Source organism: Panulirus ornatus, chromosome 12 (genome assembly GCF_036320965.1).
Source record: "Panulirus ornatus isolate Po-2019 chromosome 12, ASM3632096v1, whole genome shotgun sequence".
Taxonomy (NCBI): Eukaryota; Metazoa; Arthropoda; class Malacostraca; order Decapoda; family Palinuridae; genus Panulirus; species Panulirus ornatus.
In genome coordinates this window covers 10,029,105-10,043,475 of record NC_092235.1, presented here as the reverse complement: position 1 = coordinate 10,043,475, position 14,371 = coordinate 10,029,105, and the positions used below count along the sequence as shown (strand labels likewise).

Below are 14,371 nucleotides of genomic sequence, written 5' to 3'. Positions count from 1 at the left end.
TGGTGACTGAGTTTGGTAAAGTTTGTGAAAAAAGAAACCTGAGTGTAAATGTGAATAAGAGTAAGGTTATTAGGTACAGTAGGGTTGAGGGTCATGTTAATTGGGAGCTAAGTTTGAATGGAGAAAAACTGGAGGAAGTGAAGTGTTTTAGATATCTGGGAGTGGATTTGGCAGCGGATGGAACCATGGAAGCGGAAATGAATCATAGGTTGGAGTAGGGGGCGAAAATTCTGGGAGCCTTGAAGAATGTATGGAAGTCGAGAACATTATCTCGGAAAGCAAAAATGGGCATGTTTGAAGGAATAGTGGTTCCAACAATGTTATATGGTTGCAAGGCATGGGCTGTGGATAGAGTTGTTTGGAGGAGGGTGGATATGCTGGAAATGAGATGTGTGAGGACAATATGTGGTGTGAGATGGTTTGATCGAGTGAGTAATGATAGGGTAAGAGAGCTGTGTGGTAATAAAAAGAGAGTGGTTGAGAGAGCAGAGGAGGTGTTTTGAAATGGTTTGGTCACATGGAGAGAATGAGTGAGGAAAGATTGACCAAGAGGATATATGTGTCGGAGGTGGAGGGAACGAGAAGAGGGAGACCAAATTCGAGGTGGAAAGATGGAGTGAAAAAGATTTTGTATGATCGGGTCCTGAACATGCAGGAGGGTGAAAGGTATGCAAGGAATAGAGTGAATTGGAACGATGCGTTATACAGGGGTCGACGTGCTGTCAGTGGATTGAACCAGGGCATGTGAAGTGTCTGGGGTAAACTATGGAAAGTTCTGTAGGGCCTGGATGTGGGAAGGGAGCTGTGGTTTCGGTGCATTATTACATGACAGCTAGAGACTGAGTTTGAACGAATGTGGCCTTTGTTTTTCTTTCTTAGCGCTACATCGCACACATGAGGGGGGAGGGTGTTGTTATTTTATGTGTGGCGAGGTGGCGATGGGAATGAATAAAGGCAGACAGCATGAATTATGTTAATATGTATATATGTATATGTCTGAGAGTTGGGGTGAGAGAGTATCATTAAATTTTAGGGAGAATAAAAAGATGTTCTGGAAGGAGGTAAATAAAGTGCGTAAGACAAGGGAGCAAATGGGAACTTCAGTGAAGGGCACAAATGGGGAGGTGATAACAAGTAGTGGTGATGTGAGAAGGAGATGGAGTGAGTATTTTGAAGGTTTGTTGAATGTGTGTGATGATAGAGTGGCAGATATAGGGTGTTTTGGTCGAGGTGGTGTGCAAAGTGAGAGGGTTAGGGAAAATGATTTGGTAAACAGAGAAGAGGTAGTAAAAGCTTTGCGGAAGATGAAAGCCGGCAAGGCAGCAGGTTTGGATGGTATTGCAGTGGAATTTATTAAAAAAGGGGGTGACTGTATTGTTGACTGGTTGGTAAGGTTATTTAATGTATGTATGACTCATGGTGAGGTGCCTGAGGATTGGCGGAATGCGTGCATAGTGCCATTGTACAAAGGCAAAGGGGATAAGAGTGAGTGCTCAAATTACAGAGGTATAAGTTTGTTGAGTATTCCTGGTAAATTATATGGGAGGGTATTGATTGAGAGGGTGAAGGCATGTACAGAGCATCAGATTGGGGAAGAGCAGTGTGGTTTCAGAAATGGTAGAGGATGTGTGGATCAGGTGTTTGCTTTGAAGAATGTATGTGAGAAATATTTAGAAAAGCAAATGGATTTGTATGTAGCATTTATGGATCTAGAGAGAGCATATGATAGAGTTGATAGAGATGCTTTGTGGAAAGTATTGAGAATATATGGTGTGGGAGGTAAGTTGTTAGAAGCAGTGAAAAGTTTTTATCGAGGATGTAAGGCATGTGTACCTGTAGGCAGAGAGGAAAGTGATTAGTTCTCAGTGAATGTAGGTTTGCGGCAGGGGTTTGTGATGTCTCCTTGGTTATCTAATTTGTTTATGGATGGGGTTGTTAGGGAGGTGAATGCAAGAGTTTTGAAAAGAGGGGCAAGTATACAGTCTGTTGTGGATGAGAGAGCTTGGGAAGTGAGTCAGTTGTTGTTCGCTGATGATACAGCGCTGGTGGCTGATTCATGTGAGAAACTGCAGAAGCTGGTGACTGAGTTTGGTAAAGTTTGTGAAAAAAGAAACCTGAGTGTAAATGTGAATAAGAGTAAGGTTATTAGGTACAGTAGGGTTGAGGGTCAAGTTAATTGGGAGCTAAGTTTGAATGGAGAAAAACTGGAGGAAGTGAAGTGTTTTAGATATCTGGGAGTGGATTTGGCAGCGGATGGAACCATGGAAGCGGAAATGAATCATAGGTTGGAGTAGGGGGCGAAAATTCTGGGAGCCTTGAAGAATGTATGGAAGTCGAGAACATTATCTCGGAAAGCAAAAATGGGCATGTTTGAAGGAATAGTGGTTCCAACAATGTTATATGGTTGCAAGGCATGGGCTGTGGATAGAGTTGTTTGGAGGAGGGTGGATATGCTGGAAATGAGTTGTGTGAGGACAATATGTGGTGTGAGATGGTTTGATCGAGTGAGTAATGATAGGGTAAGAGAGCTGTGTGGTAATAAAAAGAGTGTGGTTGAGAGAGCAGAGGAGGTGTTTTGAAATGGTTTGGTCACATGGAGAGAATGAGTGAGGAAAGATTGACCAAGAGGATATATGTGTCGGAGGTGGAGGGAACGAGAAGAGGGAGACCAAATTGGAGGTGGAAAGATGGAGTGAAAAAGATTTTGAGTGATCGGGTCCTGAACATGCAGGAGGGTGAAAGGTATGCAAGGAATAGAGTGAATTGGAACGATGTGTTATACAGGGGTCGACGTGCTGTCAGTGGATTGAACCAGGGCATGTGAAGTGTCTGGGGTAAACTATGGAAAGTTCTGTAGGGCCTGGATGTGGGAAGGGAGCTGTGGTTTCGGTGCATTATTACATGACAGCTAGAGACTGAGTTTGAACGAATGTGGCCTTTGTTTTTCTTTCTTAGCGCTACCTCGCACACATGAGGGGGGAGGGGGTTGTTATTTTATGTGTGGCGAGGTGGCGATGGGAATGAATAAAGGCAGACAGCATGAATTATGTTAATATGTATATATGTATATGTCTGAGAGTTGGGGTGAGAGAGTATCATTAAATTTTAGGGAGAATAAAAAGATGTTCTGGAAGGAGGTAAATAAAGTGCATAAGACAAGGGAGCAAATGGGAACTTCAGTGAAGGGCACAAATGGGGAGGTGATAACAAGTAGTGGTGATGTGAGAAGGAGATGGAGTGAGTATTTTGAAGGTTTGTTGAATGTGTGTGATGATAGAGTGGCAGATATAGGGTGTTTTGGTCGAGGTGGTGTGCAAAGTGAGAGGGTTAGGGAAAATGATTTGGTAAACAGAGAAGAGGTAGTAAAAGCTTTGCGGAAGATGAAAGCCGGCAAGGCAGCAGGTTTGGATGGTATTGCAGTGGAATTTATTAAAAAAGGGGGTGACTGTATTGTTGACTGGTTGGTAAGGTTATTTAATGTATGTATGACTCATGGTGAGGTGCCTGAGGATTGGCGGAATGCGTGCATAGTGCCATTGTACAAAGGCAAAGGGGATAAGAGTGAGTGCTCAAATTACAGAGGTATAAGTTTGTTGAGTATTCCTGGTAAATTATATGGGAGGGTATTGATTGAGAGGGTGAAGGCATGTACAGAGCATCAGATTGGGGATGAGCAGTGTGGTTTCAGAAGTGGTAGAGGATGTGTGGATCAGGTGTTTGCTTTGAAGAATGTATGTGAGAAATACTTAGAAAAGAAAATGGATTTGTATGTAGCATTTATGGATCTGGAGAAGGCATATGATAGAGTTGATAGAGATGCTCTGTGGAAGGTATTAAGAATATATGGTGTGGGAGGCAAGTTGTTAGAAGCAGTGAAAAGTTTTTATCGAGGATGTAAGGCATGTGTACGTGTAGGAAGAGAGGAAAGTGATTGGTTCTCAGTGAATGTAGGTTTGCGGCAGGGGTGTGTGATGTCTCCATGGTTGTTTAATTTGTTTATGGATGGGGTTGTTAGGGAGGTGAATGCAAGAGTTTTGGAAAGAGGGGCAAGTATGAAGTCTGTTGGGGATGAGAGAGCTTGGGAAGTGAGTCAGTTGTTGTTCGCTGATGATACAGCGCTGGTGGCTGATTCATGTGAGAAACTGCAGAAGCTGGTGACTGAGTGTGGTAAAGTGTGTGAAAGAAGAAAGTTAAGAGTAAATGTGAATAAGAGCAAGGTTATTAGGTACAGTAGGGTTGAGGGTCAAGTCAATTGGGAGGTGAGTTTGAATGGAGAAAAACTGGAGGAAGTGAAGTGTTTTAGATATCTGGGAGTGGATTTGGCAGCGGATGGAACCATGGAAGCGGAAGTGGATCATAGGGTGGGGGAGGGGGCGAAAATTCTGGGAGCCTTGAAGAATGTGTGGAAGTCGAGAACATTATCTCGGAAAGCAAAGATGGGTATGTTTGAAGGAATAGTGGTTCCAACAATGTTGTATGGTTGCGAGGCGTGGGCTATGGATAGATTGGTGTGCAGGAGGATGGATGTGCTGGAAATGAGATGTTTGAGGACAATGTGTGGTGTGAGGTGGTTTGATCGAGTAAGTAACGTAAGGGTAAGAGAGATGTGTGGAAATAAAAAGAGCGTGGTTGAGAGAGCAGAAGAGTGTGTTTTGAAATGGTTTGGGCACATGGAGAGAATGAGTGAGGAAAGATTGACCAAGAGGATATCTGTGTCAGAGGTGGAGGGAACGAGGAGAAGAGGGAGACAAAATTGGAGGTGGAAAGATGGAGTGAAAAAGATTTTGTGTGATCGGGGCCTGAACATGTAGGAGGGTGAAAGGAGGGCAAGGAATAGAGTGAATTGGAGGGATGTGGTATACCGGGGTTGACGTGCTGTCAGTGGATTGAATCAGGGCATGTGAAGCGTCTGGGGTAAACCATGGAAAGCTGTGTAGGTATGTATATTTGCGTTTGTGGACGTATGTATATACATGTGTATGGGGGTGGGTTGGGCCATTTCTTTCGTCTGTTTCCTTGCGCTACCTCGCAAACGCGGGAGACAGCGACAAAGTATAATAAAAAATATATAAATAAAAATACATTGAGATGTATAGGTATGTATATTTGCGTGTTTGGACGTGTATGTATATACATGTGTATGTGGGAGGGTTGGGCCATTCTTTCGCCTGTTTCCTTGCGCTACCTCGCTAACACAGGAGACAGCGACAAAGTAAAATAACATAGAATATAGTATTATTGTTATGATTATTATTATTATACATAATCGCTGTTTCCTGTGTTAGCGAGGTAGCACCAAGAAACAGATGAAGAATGGCTCATCCACTCATACATACACATATGTACTTGAACGCTCACATATGCTTATATATATTCATATACATATCAACATATACTTAAACATAAGGTGCCCTACAGGAAACGGCATCGCTTTACCCTGCTTCAGTGAGGTAGCACCAGGAATAAAGACAAAAAGCCCCATTTGTTCACACTTAGTCTCTATCTATCATGTGTAATTCACTGAAACCACAGCTCCCTATGTGTATGTATATATGTATGTGTATTTGCATGTATGAGAATTTATGTGTATATGAGTGGTTGGGCCATTCTTCAGCTGTTTTGCTAGGGCTACCTCTTTGATGCGGGAAACAGCAATTAAGTATAATGAAATAAATATAAAATCTCTTTGTAATCCATTAGTTACACTTAGATTTAGAAGCTAACTCACAAGTTGTCTTTTACCCTCACTGGATATCTTACATAATGATCTTTACAAAATCTGTTTTCTGGAAATGGGGATGTTGTAGAGGTGCCAAAATTGTTTTTCTTACAGGCAGTTTTTTGTATCAACAGGAGTCATATTCACCCCTATGCAGATTACTGCTCCCACATCTGGGATGGTCCTTCCTTTACCTTTCTCATGGCTAATAAGGCCTTCTGGCTTGTTAATTCTACTGCTATCACATCTCTTCAACCATCTCTTTCTTTCTTCTGTAATGATGCTGCCCGGTTTCTCATACAGGTATTATTTTGGTCATTACTCATGTGACCTGTCTTTGCATTTCCTGGTTATGTAAGCCTGGACTCACAGCATACACCTGACTGCTGCCTTCTATATTTACTTTGTAGAACTGGCCTTACAATGATTTACTTATGATACTGTACCTCCTTTTCATAGACAGCAAAGCTGTGGAATTCTCTTCCATCTCTTGTCTGAGAAGCTCTGATTAATCTCATCCACTTTCTTGCATGCTCTTCAGTTTTCCTTCCATCCAAGATGGCCATGATTAGGGCATTTTCTGCCTGTGCTGAATCATTGTTTGCCCTTCCACTTGGGAGACAACACATGGTTAAGTGGTAATCATTTCAGACTTTTTTGAAAGATTTTGGAAAATCTGTTGTATTTGAATCTGTAGGTTTAGAGGTATTCCCTACTGTTTTTCATAACAGAATTGAAGCCAGTGACATCACTGATTCATATAACTGCTTTTGAGCCTTAGGTCATTGTTTGACATCATTTGAAGCCCTCTGTGGAGCAGATTGTGGATACTATTTTCTAAGGAATTCTGTAGCCTCTTTAGCTGACCTAAATGGGAGCTGTTGTAGGTACCAGATATTTTGCCATATGTTGTCTTTGTAGTCATTATGGCTCCTTGTAACCTTGAGATCAAGAAGAGTTGGTGAGCTTCATTGAGTGTGAAGGCATGAGAATCAAGTGAAATCTGAAGAACTTTTTGGGAAAGATTTGTACGTTACAGACCCAACATTTCTTGCTGAAAATAAGACTTAGTTTTAGGAATTACCCTGCTTTAGAACATTTCTGGAATTTTTTCTTTAAGGACGTAATTTTTTTTGGGACACACATGACAATTAGTGGATGCAAGCAAATGAGGGCATTCTTCATCTGGCTGTTCCACTATCTTGCTGTGCAGGTATGGCAAACATGTATGAAAAATATTGTTTAATCAATGTTCTCATTTTTTTAGCCTCATAGAAAATTTCTTAGAACATTTTGCTGCTTATTCAAATTCCTTTAAGACTTTGTGTGGGTTGGTTGTACCAAGAACTTTGTTCTCCTTTCACACTTTTCACTGTCTGTGTCTGCCTGAGCTCATAATGTAAGGAATGTGGCTTCTACTTTGGCCTTCATAAAGAACTTGTTGTTTTAGACTAGCAAAAGGTGTCCTTAGCATTTGACAAATCCTTTGTGTTTAGATTTGGTTAGCCTTTTCTGTTATTACTAATTGTGTATTACAGGGAGAATTTTAAACTGTACTCATATTATTCATTCTCCTCATCTTATACATCCTTTATGTCTTGATTTTACGTGTATCTCACTTTACTTTCCTGTCCAAAGCCTTTTCTTTCTGGGCTTCTTAGTACTCTGGAAACTAGTCATGTTCATTGATGGGGCCACAGGTCAATTAGCATGATGATATGTGTTTGTCTCTGTCAGGTGGGTTAAGGACACTTGAGCTGTAGTTCTGTCATTATTGCAGTTGCTCCATCCTGGACATGAGGGGATCCTGCAGTATGTTGAATTGATATTTGTATTGTTAGGGGGATGGATGGTGTCCAGAACTCAGAGGAGAAAGTGTAATGTGCATATCTGGGGAGTGTAGCTTAGATAGGTGGAGTGAAGTCTAGGTTGTGGGAGCCATTTGTGCAGTTCTTGATTCATTGTAGTGTGAATGTTCATCATTTTTGTGCTTTAGGGAGGGGGAATGTGTGAGTATAGGCTGAAGTTTTTTTTTCTTTTCTTTTTTTTTACTTCTGCTTTGGGTTGATGATTTGGTTGAAGTGATTTGGGAGGGCTGGGTCTAATGCTGTTGCAAAGAATTGGGTGCTAGGCATGTTAAGATAGGAATGCAAAGGAAATTTTTTGTGTTTGTTATGCAGGTGCAGAATGCTTGTGGATGCCATGCACATGGAGAACAGATGTTATTGGACTCTACCTAGTCTAGGCTACACTGCAAGTGAAATGTCTCCTTTGTTGAGGCTGTATCACTTGGAACAAAGTCATGTCAAACAGCATCTCATATCAAAGTAGTTCACATATCCCTGTTAATGGAAGCATTGCAGCCTTGGGCTGCCAGAACCTCTGAAAAGAGGTCCTGTATAACACCAGGACCCTTTCTTAGAAATTGGTCTTATGGTAATCATAATGAAAATAAAAAGTAAAGAGAAGGTCCAGAGTAGGGCAACAAAGATGTTACCAGTATTAAGAGAGCTGCCTTACAAAGAAAGGTTATAGATTTTAGATTTACCCATCATGGAAGAGAGAAGAGTATAGCATGATCTAATCGAGAACCTTTAAGTTTTTAAAAATGATCAATGACATTGACAGTGAACAGATCCTCAAGAGATGTAGGAATAGAGTAACTATAAGACATAGCATGAAAATTACTAAGAAACATATCAAAGAAAAGACATAAAGAAATACTTTTGTAATATATGATTAGTGGACGAATGGAACATAATGACAGGACGGTTATTGCAGATGACATTCATAGATTTAAGTTGTAAATGTGAATAAGAGCAAGGTTATTAGGTACAGTAGGGTTGAGGGTCAAGTCAATTGGGAGGTGAGTTTGAATGGAGAAAAACTGGAGGAAGTGAAGTGTTTTAGATATCTGGGAGTGGATCTGGCAGCGGATGGAACCATGGAAGCAGAAGTGGATCATAGGGTGGGGGAGGGGGCGAAAATTCTGGGAGCCTTGAAGAATGTGTGGAAGTCGAGAACATTATCTCGGAAAGCAAAGATGGGTATGTTTGAAGGAATAGTGGTTCCAACAATGTTGTATGGTTGCGAGGCATGGGCTATGGATAGAGTTGTGCGCAGGAGGATGGATGTGCTGGAAATGAGATGTTTGAGGACAGTGTGTGGTGTGAGGTGGTTTGATCGAGTAAGTAACGTAAGGGTAAGAGAGATGTGTGGAAATAAAAAGAGCGTGGTTGAGAGAGCAGAAGAGGGTGTTTTGAAATGGTTTGGGCACATGGAGAGAATGAGTGAGGAAAGATTGACCAAGAGGATATATGTGTCGGAGGTGGAGGGAACGAGGAGAAGAGGGAGACCAAATTGGAGGTGGAAAGATGGAGTGAAAAGATTTTGTGTGATCGGGGCCTGAACATGTAGGAGGGTGAAAGGAGGGCAAGGAATAGAGTGAATTGGAGCGATGTGGTATACCGGGGTTGACGTGCTGTCAGTGGATTGAATCAAGGCATGTGAAGCGTCTGGGGTAAACCATGGAAAGCTGTGTAGGTATGTATATCTGCCTGTGGGGACGTATGTATATACATGTGTATGGGGGTGGGTTGGGCCATTTCTTTCGTCTGTTTCCTTGCGCTACCTCGCAAACGCGGGAGACAGCGACAAAAAAAAAAAAAAAAAAAAGTTGTATAATAGCCAAAAATGTTAGAGATAGGGCCTCATGAATGTAAAACAGTACAAATAGTTTAATACATCCTGCTGCCTGTAGAGGATGATCCAGAACTTGGTCAGTTGTTAATAGTAGAATCTCTGTAATTTCCCATAGGGTTTTCGAAAGTCTTTCCTCCATCTTGTGGGTATGTTCTTATAAAGTTTTGGCCTTCAGTGAAAAATTCTGGGTTTTAAGAAAATGAAAAGCCTGATTTCTTCTATATAAAATGCCATCTGAGTATCCATCAGATTTCTTTTTCCTTTCTTCCCCTCTTTTCTTCATGAAGAAGCATTTCTTGATTCCGGTTAGTAACTTGCATGAGGCAAAGTCATCAGCAGTCAATAAATGAGTGTGTATGGGAAGTGGCTTGATAGCACATCACCTCCACCCTGTAACACCATAGGTCTGGACATGTTACTTTATGGTTGTTTAGTCCTTTGAATGAACATATTTTATGATGATTGAAAGGGTTGAATCCTCATGGATAAAAACTATTTTGGGAAGTAAGGCAGTGTTTTCATTCCCTTATACAAGCAAGTGCTTTTTTTAGATGCCAAATATTGAGAACTGCTTTTTCATCCTTCAAAGCCTACATTTATGGCCTTGTACTTACTTCTTGTCCAAAGAGTTCCTTCCAAATTTATGAGTGTCTTGCAGCACTCAGGAAGCTGGTCACATCTGCTGGTCGGGACCACAGGTCATAAATTTGTGATTTACTTATGTTTTGCTCTATGCAGAGAGTGCAGGGTAGCTCATTAGTAAGTGCACGGTATCTTTATTATGGTAGTTGCATCGCTGGCATGAAGGATTTTGGGATGTGTTGAAATGGAGTTTGTAGTGTTGTACTGATGAATGATGCACAAAGCATATGCAAGAGAGTGTTTGTCTGGGGAGTGTGGTCTCTGTTAGGTATATACTTGATAGGTTGTAGTTGATTGTTTAGTGCTTGTTGGGTAATTTTATTGTGTATGTGTTTTGTCAGTGTTATGTTTGCTGGGATGGGGAGACTGTGAGTATAGGTTACTGAAGTGTGAGGCAGGGGTTATTTTTTTATTTTCATTTTGAGGTTGATGGTTTGTTATAGAGAAGTCCGGATAGGAGGGGTCTAGTGCTGTTGCATAGAATTGAAAGCTGAGCAGGATGAGGATGATGAAGGATTCTTTTTCTTGTCCAAATCTGGTGCTTGTTAGTGTTCTTGGGGGACTTAGTTTGTGTGTTGCTTTTGTGTTCATGTTGCTGTGGTGGTGAGTGAGTGTTATGTGTGCTTTGTATGTGATGTCTAGAAAGGTTACTGTTTCACATGGTGCGAGTGACAGTCCAATCAGAATGACTAGAGGGTGTGAGCTAGACTCATGTCCGTCTGAGGCTAAAAGAGTGATTGAAGACTCATGTGGAGATATTGACATTCTTTGCCAGTTGTGTAATATAATCCTGCTTCTTTCATGTTGCTGCTGTGGCATTAGAGTGTTGTACTATGATTGTGAGGTTGTCTGCATAAGGAAGAACCTTCATAATGAGGTTTTTCTGAGGTAATTGGTAGTCATGTATGAAGAGATTGAGGAGAGTTGGAGATAGAACTGCTCTTATATGAACTCCATTGTAGAATTTAATTGTTTTAGAAGTGAAATAACTTTGAGAGACAATAGCATAGTGTTTTGCTTTGAAATTCGATGACCACTTTTTGTCACTGTTGTGGAGGGTGGTCATTTGTGTGAGACTATGTCAGGGGACTGTGTCTAATATTTTGCTGATGTCTGTTTCTTCTTGTACTTTGCAGCATAGGGGGTTTGGTTGGTTGAAATTTATTGGAATATATTGTGTGAGGTCAGTGAGTGATGTGATGCTATGGTGCATGGGTCTGAAGCCATTCTTTGTTAGTGAAAATGGAATGTTTGGTTTTTCTGTAGTGGATTAGTTTTTCACAGAGTTTGGATACTGAGGATAGAAATGATACAGGGAGGTAGGAGGAGGGGAGTTGGGTGGTATAGAAAGGTTTAGGGTTGCTTCTATATAGTTTTATACTTACTGGCTCATCTCTTCCTTAAACTTGCTTTATGGTAATTGATTATTTATAAGTTTCATTACATTCTGCTCATTTTCAGGATTTATATTTAGCTTGTTCCCTTATCCTCCACTCTCTTTACATGAACTCTTTCTTCATACCCTTTTTAATTGATTTTCTGCTTAGTTTCATGTTATAGATAGTTCTTTGCCCATTTTGTCAAACTATGCAATGGTGCCTTTATGTCAGGTCAGTTTAGAAACTCAAAAGGTGTGATCATATCTCCCTTTTTCTCATCACGTCCAGCAAAGGTAGTACCATGAGCAGTATTCTATACTTTTTGCTCAGCTCTCTTACTTTGGGCATAATCTTTGTTACCCTCAGTTGAACTTTCATGACCACTCTTCCAACACATTCAGCATTTTTTTTTACTTCTCAACCCTCCCACTATAAATACACAGTAGCAAATCTGTATTCCTAATGAAGTGGGTCTCAACCCTCCCACTATAAATACACAGTAGCAGTTCTGTATTCCTAATGAAGTGGGTCTCAACCCTCCCACTATAAATACACAGTAGCAGTTCTGTATTCCTAATGAAGTGGGTTGATCAAACAGATGATGCTTACTTTACTTTGATATGGCTCAGATACATTTTGCACATTTCTTTTTTCTACATCTTCTAATCCAATTTTTGAGTATACTATCCAACTGAGCATGTTCATTCCAAAACACTCTCGAGAAATCCCAAATGTAGCACTTTGTGAAGGCTCTTTGGTCCATGTTTCACAGCTTTGCTTATTGTAGCAGAGCTGATTGTGGCTGGAATGGAGTCCTTCATCATGTTCGGTTTTCTTTTTGGTGACTGAGATGGCATGGGTGATAAAGAGCTACTCGAATTTTATCCCCTCAATCATGATTTGATTGTTGTTGATCTTATGTTTGTTGCATTGATGACAGAGTGTATTAAGCTGGAAGTAAAGTTCTCTCTTTTAGAATTTTATTTTGTTTTCATTCTTATTTGAAATCACTACAAAGCTGCTTTTCACCTAATCAAGCTCACCTTTATCAAAAGAAAGTACATTAATTTGACTTCATCTGCTGATAGATTTTTCTTTGGTCTTCAGCCAGTTGTATATCCAGTAATGAGATAGTACATCATCTCTCCCTTTCCTGACCAGAAAGTTAATTAAGCTGCTCTTCATTGCACCTTATTTTCCTTTCACTTTTACACAGGATGGTTCTACTTCTAGTCTTCTTCCTCCTTCCTTCCTTTTCTTTTATTCCCCCTTATCCTCCCACACATCTACTCACTGTATATCTTCCTGATCCTCAGTATATCCTCTCCTGTATTTTCTTTGCACAAGATCTGCATTCTCTTCGCCTGTGGTCCTGGTGGCATACCTCATCCTGTTACAAAGGAGCATGTCTCCAATCTGAATCTGATTATTACTCTCCCAATTTGTCATCATAAAACCCCAGACTTTCCCCTCTTCTTGGAAGAATTCCTTGGTCTAACTCATCTTTAGGAAAATAGACCATTCTACTATTCCAACTCTTTTGACTATTGCCCTATTCCTTTAGATTTTAGAAAATCCTTAACTTTCTTGAAAACTTAGAATTCATACCCTTTTTTTGGATCACCAATATAGTTTTCTTGGTGTAAGCTCTCTTGGTAATATTCTTCCCCTCTGAGGTCCAACTCTGGTTCTCTTGTGCGAGGGATTTCGGTGAAATTTTTTTTCATGGTTCTCAACATCTCCAAATTCTTTGAAAACCTGTGGCCAAAGTTTCTGCTTGCTGAACTTCTTGCCGTTGACATTTATGCATCTCTGTGTCTCAATTGCATAGTATCTTTCTAGTTGTTCTGTAATGGCTCTTGCTCATGTGTTGATTTCTCCCTTGTATTAAGATAACAGTATTACCTCTCAGAGTTCTGTCACATTGCCTTTGTACTAGCACTCTCTTTCCCCCTAATCATCCTTATACCTCTTTTTCTTGTTGTGAATATGCTTCCTCTCTTGATGTAGATCTTTGCATCATTTCAGAATGGAGAAAAAGTATTGTGGTTAAATCCAACATAGCAAAAACACAAATTTCTTTGTATGCATAGGCTTCTCAAAACTTCACTCATCTGCAACTTACTGTTAGATTTTGGAATGCTGCTGTTTGTTTGAACAGTAACTTATTAAACATGTTGGGTATGATTATATCCTTTACTTTCCTTTTGGAAACCCAAATGATGATCACAAAATTTGTGTCTCAAAAGTTGAGGGTGAAATTATTTTTCTTGTGAGCTGGTCTTTCCATATCTACAGGGGTCTGATTCACCCCATTGTGGAGTTCTGCTTACATATTTAGGGTTGCTCTTTGTCCACTTTTCTCTCAGCTAGAGTAAAATCAGAAACCATCTCCCTTATCATCATCTTGTTATCAGCTCTTTAACCATCTGTTTGCCTGCTGTGATGTTGCTTTCATCTCTCTTTTCTGTAGATGTTATTTTGGCCAACACTCTCATGAGCTGTGTGCATGTGTCCCTGCTTCTAAGACTTGAACTTGCAGCATGCACCTGGCTGCTGCTGCTGCTGCTCATAGTTTCTGTATGGAAACCAGCCATGCAAGATTAGCATTTTCTTCCTTCTTTTGTCTTTCCCTTTTCTTGTAACCTTTCCACCTTCTCTGTATCTGGTTGAATGTGTCTGAAGAGTTAAGATTAACAGAATTTTTAGTTGGTCTTATTATTTTAGCTAAGTAATAGTTTGCATACATATTTACTGTTTATGTAAGGGAGAATTTATCATAGAACTAGCTTTAAGGTTCAAGAACCTTTCTTTTCCTGCAGGGTTTTCAATTTTGCTATTTTGAATTCTCTTTTCAATACTCATTATTTTATCCCTCATCTAAGATAGACACATTTGGAGGAAGTTCCCCCCCCCACCATTTTGGCTA

The 14,371-nt window shown here is 40.4% G+C and overlaps 1 protein-coding gene across 1 annotated transcript in view; it reads left to right on the top strand.

Moving 5' to 3' along the window:
* LOC139751786 (uncharacterized) overlaps positions 1–14,371 on the top strand; it is a 242,557-nt gene that overhangs the window by 33,021 nt on the left and 195,165 nt on the right. The window lies entirely within an intron of this gene.